General features: G+C 45.3%; 1 protein-coding gene across 8 annotated transcripts in view; it reads left to right on the top strand.

Annotated features, from left to right (window-relative positions):
* lrba (LPS-responsive vesicle trafficking, beach and anchor containing) overlaps window positions 1–9,807 on the top strand; it is a 180,274-nt gene that overhangs the window by 74,934 nt on the left and 95,533 nt on the right. The window lies entirely within an intron of this gene.

Here is a 9,807-nt window from a genome sequence, read left to right on the forward strand (position 1 = left end):
GAGAAGCGAAACGTCCTTTTTTGTTTTTTTTTTTTTTGTTTTTTGTTTTTTTTTTTTTGTTTTTTGTTTTTTGTTTTTTACCCACAGGTACAGATGACGACTGACAGAACCCTTTCTACGATGGAACTTTCCTGTACGACTGAGAGCCTCCACAAGCAGATGCAGAGAGATGATTTATACACATTGAAATTGCTGAATTGGTTTTCTAAGTCAGTCATTGGCTAGCTGTGAATTTTGATTTTAATTTTGGTATGTTTCGGATTGTTGTCCTGCTACATGATCCAAGAGCACTTGACTTTAAGGGCACGAATTAATGGCCGGGCGTTCTCCTTCAGGATTTTCTCGTACACAGCGGAATTCATTGTTCCATCAATCACAGCAAGTTGTCCTGATCCTGAGGTAGCAGAGCAGCCATAGACCATCACAATGCCACCACCATGCTTCACTGCTGGCATAATTTTTATCAAATGCTGTGCCATTTGTACGCCCGATGGAACGGGCCGCACATCTTACAAAAAGTTTGGTTTTTGACTCATCAGTCCACAGATTGTTTATCCAAAAGTCTTGAGGATCATCAAGATGTCTTTTGGCAAATGTGAGACAAGCCTTGTTGTTCTTTTTGGACAGCAGGGGTTTTCGCCTGGCAAGTTTCCCATGGATGCCATTTTTGGCCAGTGTCTTTCTTATAATAGTCTCGTGAACACTCACCTGAACTGAGGCCAGCGAGGTCTGGAGTTCCTTGGATGTTGCTTCATTTTTAAAATGATGACAGACCAAATCTTTTTTTTTTTTTTTTTGCTTGGCACGGAATCAAATGTAACACTTGATCAGAGGTCAGTGTTCAGTGGTGGAGTCTGGCCCGTCATGTTGAAAGAACCACTTAATATCTTTTTTGGGCTCCGTGTGAAAACACAAGCCGTGAAAAACAAGAACAACTTAACATCTCAGAGGAGCTGACTCGGCGACTTGAGAAGTTGCCCGTCGGGTTGGGTCTGTCCCAAAAAGGCTTACGGTGAACGGGACACCACGCTCGGCACATGTTGCTAAGCAAACATTTTGCTAATGTGGCGTAACCGCCACGCCCCTTCTGCTAAACACAAACGTCGCCATTCACTGAGAACTTTCTTCCCAACTGTAGGCACCCTCGGCTGCACCCTCCACCCTTCTTCGATTCCCACCCGCTGCTCTCTAGATCTCCTCGCAATCATTTCCTGTCCTGCAGAGATCCTGTCCATTATTCTCCCACTGGGGGTGTATTTCGCCCTATGACAGGAATATGGCATCCTCCCCTTTCTCAGGATCTGGCCCGGCATTAAAAGCGGCAGACAGTCCTGAGACCTAGTAGCCTGACTGTGTGTCTGCAGCGCCACTGCAAAGCTGCAGGACTTACCATCACCCTCTATTTTACATATACTTTTTTTATGCTCTTACTGACACTTTTTTGAATTGCACTTAATGACCAGGAGACCAGTTTTGGTCCACACGTGTCCAGGTACTAAATGTATATCTTTAAAAAAAAAAAAAAAAAAAGCAGCCTGGTTAAAGGTTTCCAAGAGCTGTTTTTTAAGTGCCCTATAAAACACAGTTTGACAGTGTGAACGAAAGGGCAAAGCGCTTAGAAAAATACGTTTTTACCTCAAAGAGACGCCACACACCAATTAGTCACTTGGTGCACTTATGGCTGATAAACACCTCCCTTTCTTTCATGTATCCATTTTTTTAATAGCGTTTGTCCTCATTAGGGTCGTAGAAAGGGTTCTGTCAGTCATCATCTGTACCTGTGGGTAAAAAACAAACAAAAAAAAAAAAAAACAAAAAAAAAAAAAAGGACGTTTCGCTTCTCTCACAGAAGCTTCGTCAGCGGTAGACAACCCTGAAGTCTCCGTGAAGACTCCGGGAAGTTGCTCTGCGCTAAAAAGCTGAGCGTGGCCTGTTTGAGGACTGGGTGGGGATGGTTAGTCACGCCCCTATTGGTTTATTAGAGGCGTGATAGGGGCGTGACTAACCATCCCCACCCAGTCCTCAAACAGGCCACGCTCAGCTTTTTAGCGCAGAGCAACTTCCCGGAGTCTTCACGGAGACTTCAGGGTTGTCTACCGCTGACGAAGCTTCTGTGAGAGAAGCGAAACGTCCTTTTTTGCTTTTTTTTTTGTTTTTTTTTTTTTTTTTGTTTGTTTTTTACCCACAGGTACAGATGATGACTGACAGAACCCTTTCTACGATGGAACTTTCCTGTACGACTGAGAGCCTCCACAAGCACCTCATTAGGGTCGTGGTTTAGCTGGAGCCCAATGCATTGCAGCCCACTTGCGGTACGAGAAGCAGGATATACTCTGGACTCGTCGCATGTAGACAAACGTTGAGTCGCACTCGGGTTGACACCTGTGGACGGTTTAGTCTTCGCTTAACATGCACGCGTGATGGGACACGGCAAGGAACAGAGCTAAAATTGATACATAGAGATGCATGCTTTAAGATGGCGGTACACGGTTTCTATGTACAATTGATAAATTGAAACACTTTTATACACGGGTCATAACAGCTGCTGCTGTTAAATATCTATCGGATCGATTATTCTATCATCTATTCCATTGATTAATTGAATCATCGGATTAAAAAAAAAATTGCATTCAGGTTTATTGTGATTCTTGTACACTGAGATGCATTCTTCAGATGTAGGTAAAAAGGTTTTGCTTTGAGAAAACATAGTTTATACAGCTAGCATGACAGACTACGACTTTGTACCCATAGTTTCTTGTGAAAAGCTGCTTGTTTGTGTCCACCAGGCTAGTTATGTTTTTCAATGAAGCGGCACTATGCACTGGTGGGGGGGAAACAAGTCATACTAAGCTGTAACTTCTCTTTAATTGACAGCGTCTGTTTGTCCATCCCCAAAACTCTATCTTTTCACAATTGAATCTGCCCCCCCCCCGCCCCCCGTAAATGTGGCTCGCTCCTCCTCACTGACCCCCCGAGAAGAAGTGAGAGCCCCTGATAAGTCCCTCTCTGATATTGCTCTATTGATTTTTGCCTCGGTGCAAGCTCTGTTTCAGCCTGATGGAGCCCACGCTTTCATTTTGCGCCGCAGCAATAAAAATAACAGGCCAATGAAACATGCCCCCCACCCCTCCCCCCGCACCCCTCCCTGCCCTCTTGCACCAGTGGAGGTGTTTGGATATTATTTTTCCATTTTCAGAGTCACTTTTATAACATACCTTTCTGCTCAGCCAGACAAAGAACGAACTTGAGAAATTCTCAAACTATTGAGCCATTTACCGAGAAGTTATACTCAACTTTTGACCAGGATCGAAAGATTTTTAGCAGTGGCGCCGAAGATGAACTATGATAGAGCGGGGATTCACTTTAGCCCGAAATCTTCTCCACTGAACATAGTTTTGCGTGGAACGCCACGGGAGTAATCCCGGTACCGGTTGAATGAGTTATTATCACGGTCTTGAGGCGAACTCGATACGGAAGATAACTTAAAAGTGTGGCTGGCGAGATGGGGAAATCCAATTACCTTTGAAGGCTCTTTATCTAATAGGATCCTTAATGTGAAGGGAATCTGCAGATCACAACACAACAAATGATAGACGGCGATATCTCGCCGGGGAGCCGGAAAAGAGAGGGCGTTCGAGAGATAGGGAAAACGGAATGCGGGGGCGGGTGCAATACGGGAGAAATCGAAGTCCCTCTCTTTTTTTTTTTTTTTTTTTTTTTTTTTTATGGGGCTGTTCATTAGGGATGAAATGTGGTGCTCTCAGGGCCACAAGGGCAGATAAGAAGGTGTAGATAGAGAAGAGTGAGCAAGACCCATGTCATTTCTATTCTTTCTCATCCCTTTTTTTCTTCACTTTTTTTTTTTTATCCAGCCCCTCGGTTTATCCCGCCGCTGTTATGTGGAGTAATTGAATTGGCGCTGGGAGAGATACAAGGAGAGCCAGACGATAGCACGCTAATTAATGTTTGGCGTCATTGTCTTTCCTCTGCTGAGCTTGTAAAATGATGCGAGCCCTTCCGCCCCACATGAATAACATTAACGTTGAGCCGATGAGTCTTGCAGTGCGGTATTCCCGCCCCTCTTATCCGATGGCCCGAAAGAATAAAAGAAATTGGCAAAAAGGGACGTTGAGAGAGTGGGCCATCTCTGTGATCCAACTTTGAACCCGCTCACAATGGTTTCACCCTTTATATTGTTGGAATTGGTGTAACACACTTGTCGTCGCAGCAGAGAGCCCCAACCCCCAAAGGCTATTTTCACCGCCTTGTGACTGACACCGCCACCGGCTGTGCACAAGCTGTCATGTCCAAACTGTGACACGGCACGTCATGATTGGAAAATCTCATGTCCAGACACCACAAAGCTAGTTTTAACACTCGTCGTTTTTAGCTTTATACCAAATGCCGAGTCCGCGGTCCAAATGTATATTCTATCGCGGCTTTTTTTGTGCTGTGCAAGCTTTTCCCGGCAGAGTGGAGCAGAAGAGCATCAGGGGAACGCAACTGTCTCAGTCCCGCTGTCTTGTCAGCATCATGAAGTCTCCCGGTGCTTCCTCTGCAGCTCATTTCATTGCGCGAGTCTGACTGACCAGACGCTCACGCCCCTCCCCTATCCAAAGACGTTCCCAGTTTAGTTTTGTCCCTTTGGTCTAGCGGAGTGCCGCATTATCATTGGATTGTTATTGGTGGAGTCGCGTCTATAACAAAAGCACCTTGTTCTTTACTTGTGCCGGACAGTCATAAACTGGACCCGAGATGATGGAACCAGTTTTGCAGCTCAAGGAACGAATAGAATATGAGGGCATGCCTCCAAGTGCCGCATTTGTGGGGTTTTTTGGTCCGGCCGTGCCAGTTTCTGCAGTCCTCGATGTGGAGCTCTGACACTAGGCAGACGTAGCGGAACGTCTCACGCACACACTGTAGGACCAAAACTGACCTGTGAGAGGCAGCATGGTGCCATAGGGCCACCAGACTGCTTGAAAATGCGGAGCGGTGATAGAAGAAGAAAAAGAAGAACTTGTAACTGCATTGTGGGCTTCAGTTGAGCTTCCTGCTTGGCTCTTGTTGCGTTTCATGGCACAGTCACAAAAGCCACTGCTGCACGCCCAACCTAGTGTTGACCTCACACCGGTTTCGCCATTGGAAATATTCAACAGATAATAAACAAATCGTAAACTCTCCGAAACAAAATCGTCAGAAAGGAAATTCCTCAAATTTGACCCGGTTGTTGTAATTTGTCCGACAAGCGGCTGATTCAAACCAAAATGGCTGCAATGCTCTTCCAATTCGAACACAGGTTCTTGAGACATTTTCACGTATCTTGTTATGATTGACGTGTTCACACAATGTTGTGTCAGTGGGTGAAACTGACAACTTGGACACATTTTTTCAAACTTCTAAGGTCCGTTTTCCACAAACTCTTAGCCCCCCCTAAAAATGGTTGTTTTCAACTGAAATAGTTACGTTTACGTCATGGGTCCTCATATTTGTGCCTTGATAGACAGGTCCACCCACTTTGGTGTCCCTCAAGGAAACTGGTACTAATTTTTAAAACTTTTCAGCTCACCGTGTAGCCACGCGCTTCACAAATGCACATATGCACACTCTTGTGCGAACGTTCCTGCCTGCGAATAAAGAGGGAGCGTGTGAGTTCACTCTCATCATTATTTAAATGCTGCACTTGTCACTTGATGCGTCCTTCTCCTCCTCCTCTTCCTCTCAGTGGGTTGTGAGGGTTAACCAGCATAATTGGCAGGAGAACAGAGCCTCATTACACCGTATCAGCCCTCTGTTTATCAATTAGAGTGACAGAGGAAGGTCCAGGGGTATGGCCGCATACAAAAAAAAAAAACATTCGAGGCAGGAATTTAAAGCTCTGTTTGAAGACACGAGCATGCTTGATTTGCAATCGCTTGACGCTCAGCGGCGTAGCCGCCGGGCCGTCGCTCCGCGATGGTCTCCAATTTCTCACGTGCGTTGACAAGTACTCCCGCGAGGTATGGTTTACAACAAAGGGGTCCGGATGATGGCGGGGAATCTGCCTTGTCCTTTTCTGATAGCTCAGAATGCAAATACATGGGGAAAACACAAAAGAGGTTATGGGGAGACTCGAAGGGGGTCCGGCAATTGGTTTTTGTTTTTTTTTCCGGAAAAAGAAAAGAAAAAGACCCACTTGCACTTGATCCCTTGACCCGGAGTTTCCAAATTGCAACATAAAACATCACCGGGGAATTCAGACAATGGGCACGAGAGAGAGAAAAATGAGGGTTTAAAAGAACAATGGCGAACAAAAGTCAGCAAATGACAATGGCTGACAGCCACTTCAATTCTGGAGTGATGCTCCTGTCATGCCGCCGCTCCCCACTATTGATTTTTTCTTTTTTTCCCCTCTCTTGGGGGTTAAAAAAAAAAAATCTAATCCAGTTGAAAGAGATCCCTGCTCGCGGCCATCAAGGTTAACACGGCACAAAGTATCTTTCTTCTCTTCCTCTCGCGTTGTCTTTAATGGAATGCTCACCGTACGTTGATGGCAGCCTCTTCATCTCTTCCGCCCAGAAGAAAGCGTCTACTCCATCACTCCACGTTCGCCGACATCTTTGCACGCAGAATTTGGAGTCAAGGACATGCCACGGGGACAATACTGCACGCTAAACTGCAACAGGGTGAAAAGTGGGGAAACACGGTGTCATTAATAAAGGGCGGTGGCTGAGGCAAAGTCTTGAAAGTCTTGGCGACGTTCGCTCGGGATTGGACGACCAACATCTGTGCTGACAACTTTCCGATACCATGCAGCACATGCGGCTCTGGAAATCTTTGACGATACTTGACCTGTTCCTCATCGGGCCTTGGTTCTTGAGACTTATTCATGCGTCTGCTTGGTCGACGTGTCCACCCACTCTACCCTTGATCGATTCACCTTGTGTCAGAAGACAAATTTTTGGTTACCTGTTTAATCTCGCAAGTGGATCCCCGAGCCATCTTTTTGTACGTTCCGTCATTAGGGCGACGGGTTTTTCGAAATTTTTTCCAATGCGTCTTGGAGACGTATTCCCAATTTGTCAGCTCGCGAAGGCATTTCTTGTGCCCCCCTCCCTTCCCTCCTCCCCAAATTAGAGTATGAAAACTGATCTTATAACTCTACAAATGTAACCTTGGACTGTCTTTTTAAGCATGATTTGCTCCCTCGTTTACCATTTTGTACCATGATGTGGTTTTTGGAGATGATCCCCGCTCTTTCCACCTCACAGTCACTTCCCGGACTCACCCGCCCTCCTCCTCTTGAAACTACATCCACTGTTATGTATTTGACCGGTGAAGGAATTGCGGGAGACGCGAATCTGCGTAATTGACTCGATTAACGCCAACTGTTATCCTTTGGTCTTTGCCGAGGTGCTGTCTGCTCGGGTAAGCCTGGCCCGCGAAGGTGCTGCTCACGATTAGTGTCGCGAGTCATCACGGCAAAGTCACACTCGGTTTTGGTAAATGCCAGAACGCGTATTTAGGGTCTCAGCGCCAGATGCTGTTTGTTATTATTCTTCCGACGAATTAATAGCATTTGGTGGAGGGGGCACCTCGACATGCCTGAAAACTCGCTAATTTGTGTGGACTGAGGAAAAAGTCACTCCGTTAGTAAAAATATGCTCCCAACACCACTTTCACAACTCGACAAGAAACTGGGTGGACACGTCTAGCATAACAAGGTGCATGAAGAACGTCTCATGGACCCACCCAGGCTTGAAATCAAAGTTAGCTACTTTGGCTTGAAGAAACCATTTTGAGGCAGATTTCAAGAAAAAAAAATAAGCCTTGAAAGTTGGAGAAAATTTGCCTCGGCACCAGTATCCTAAGTCAACGCAAACTTGGGTGGCCATGTTTATCTTAACAAGATGCACAAAAAAAGTCTCAAGGGCTCATGGCCCAATTGTGAACAAGAGATTGGCAGTTTTGGTTGGAAGCAGCCATTTTTTTTTTAAGGGCGAATTACACTTGGAAAAAAAAAAAGAAAGTTAGAAAAACGTTTGCTCCCAATACCAATGCCTACGTAAAATTGGGTGGACATATCTGTCATAACTGGACGCACAAGAAAGCACCAAGGACCCTTGCCTGAAATTGAACAGAAGTTAGCCATTTTAGTTTGGATCACCCATTTTGGGGCTGAATACCATGACGATGGCCTGGAAACTCAAATTGAAGATGAAGCCAGTCGTTTTGAGGATGCGGTCAATGGAAAAAGGGTCCAGGAAAGTTACATTTTTGCCGAGCTACCGAAAGAGGCATGTTTGTCAAGCGACAGGGAACATTTAATTTAGTTTGCATGCTTGCCTCAACATTCCCCCGAAAAGACTGCTGCGTCTGTCCTTTTGCCATGTTGACCTTCATTAACATTTTGAAGTCCGCTTTGTGGGAGTGACCCGGGTAGTTAACTCCTATTTCTTGTCCGCTTAAAAACAAGCCGTACGCTGTGGTTTCATGGTGCTTGGACGCTAATGCTGAGGGCTGAGGCTTTGAATTTGAACCATTCCGAACTTGGCTTTGGTCAAGAGACGGCTCAATGAAGTGTTTGTTTATGCTCATGCCATCGCACTGCAGACTTTGCAAATCCATGACAAGAGCAAGACAAGTGTAATGGAAATTTTTACGATCGCGACCTTGGTAGATGTCTTCGCATAATCAAGCGCTTATTTTCGACTCGGTGAAGCAGTACAGTGGTACCTCTACTTTCAAAATTAATTGGTTCTGGAAGAAATTTCTGAACAAGGAAATTTTGTAAGTAAAGACGTGTTTTCCATGTAAATGCCCTAATCTGTACCAAGCCCCCCCCACCACCCCCACCCAAATTCAGAGAAAAATGTTTTCGAAAGCATAAAAATGCATCAAAATATGTAACAAATACATGTCACAATTAGATTGTTGCACAATAAATGAGAGTTGTGCATAATGTAAAAAACAAAGAATAAAAATTGTCATTTAACTTTTAACTGCGTCCTGGTTTTTTGCCCTCTTTAGTTCATGTTCTCTCTCAGAAAGTGGTTTTTGCCTGGCGTTTTGTAAAAAACTCATCCAAGGACGTTTGCTTTTGTCGGCTTTTAACAATCCTTCGAAAATGTCCAAGGCAAACATCAGCATAGTGAGCGATTGCCCGACTGGTGAACACTTTTTTGGGGTGATTCACATTTATGGAATGCCTCATGACCTGAGGGGCGAATGACGAGGATGCTGCATCGATACACATCTATCTATTGAGCTATCTACACACACACACAGAAACATACGGTAGAGGTCCCTCTGAGCCAATGGATGGCAGGATCGTGCTCGGTAATAGCCAATGGCAGAGCAGCTCCAAGTATGTTACGTTCAGGAAACTCGGAGCTGCGACTAGTTGCCCATACTGTATTTCTATCTTTCATATCTTGACACTTTTTCCGTAAGAAGAGCCAATATTTTCCTGTTGAGGCGTTTCGTAACTTAAACATTTCGTATGATGAAGAGACGTTCGTAAGTCGAGGTACCACTGTATGTGGATCATCACCCAAGGTCGCTTGGCATGGTTTGCAAAAATAAGAGCCTCCCCGATAGGCACTGACCCTTAGAAACTGAGCGAAGGATGTCTGCTCAGTTACATTGCTGTGTTTTATGGATTCTTCTGGCCCGAAGATGGCTGCGGTAGGCTCCATCATACCCACTATCCCCGTAAGGATCAGGCAGTTCAGATAATGGATGGATGGACGAAATATGCACACTCCTCCATTTGACACATGGTCACATGACACTCACAGCCACCATTTTGTTTCCAAACGTTTCCAAACG

This window comes from Hippocampus comes, unplaced genomic scaffold (genome assembly GCF_001891065.2).
Source record: "Hippocampus comes isolate QL1 unplaced genomic scaffold, H_comes_QL1_v1.1 scaffold7, whole genome shotgun sequence".
In the NCBI taxonomy this organism is placed as follows: Eukaryota; Metazoa; Chordata; class Actinopteri; order Syngnathiformes; family Syngnathidae; genus Hippocampus; species Hippocampus comes.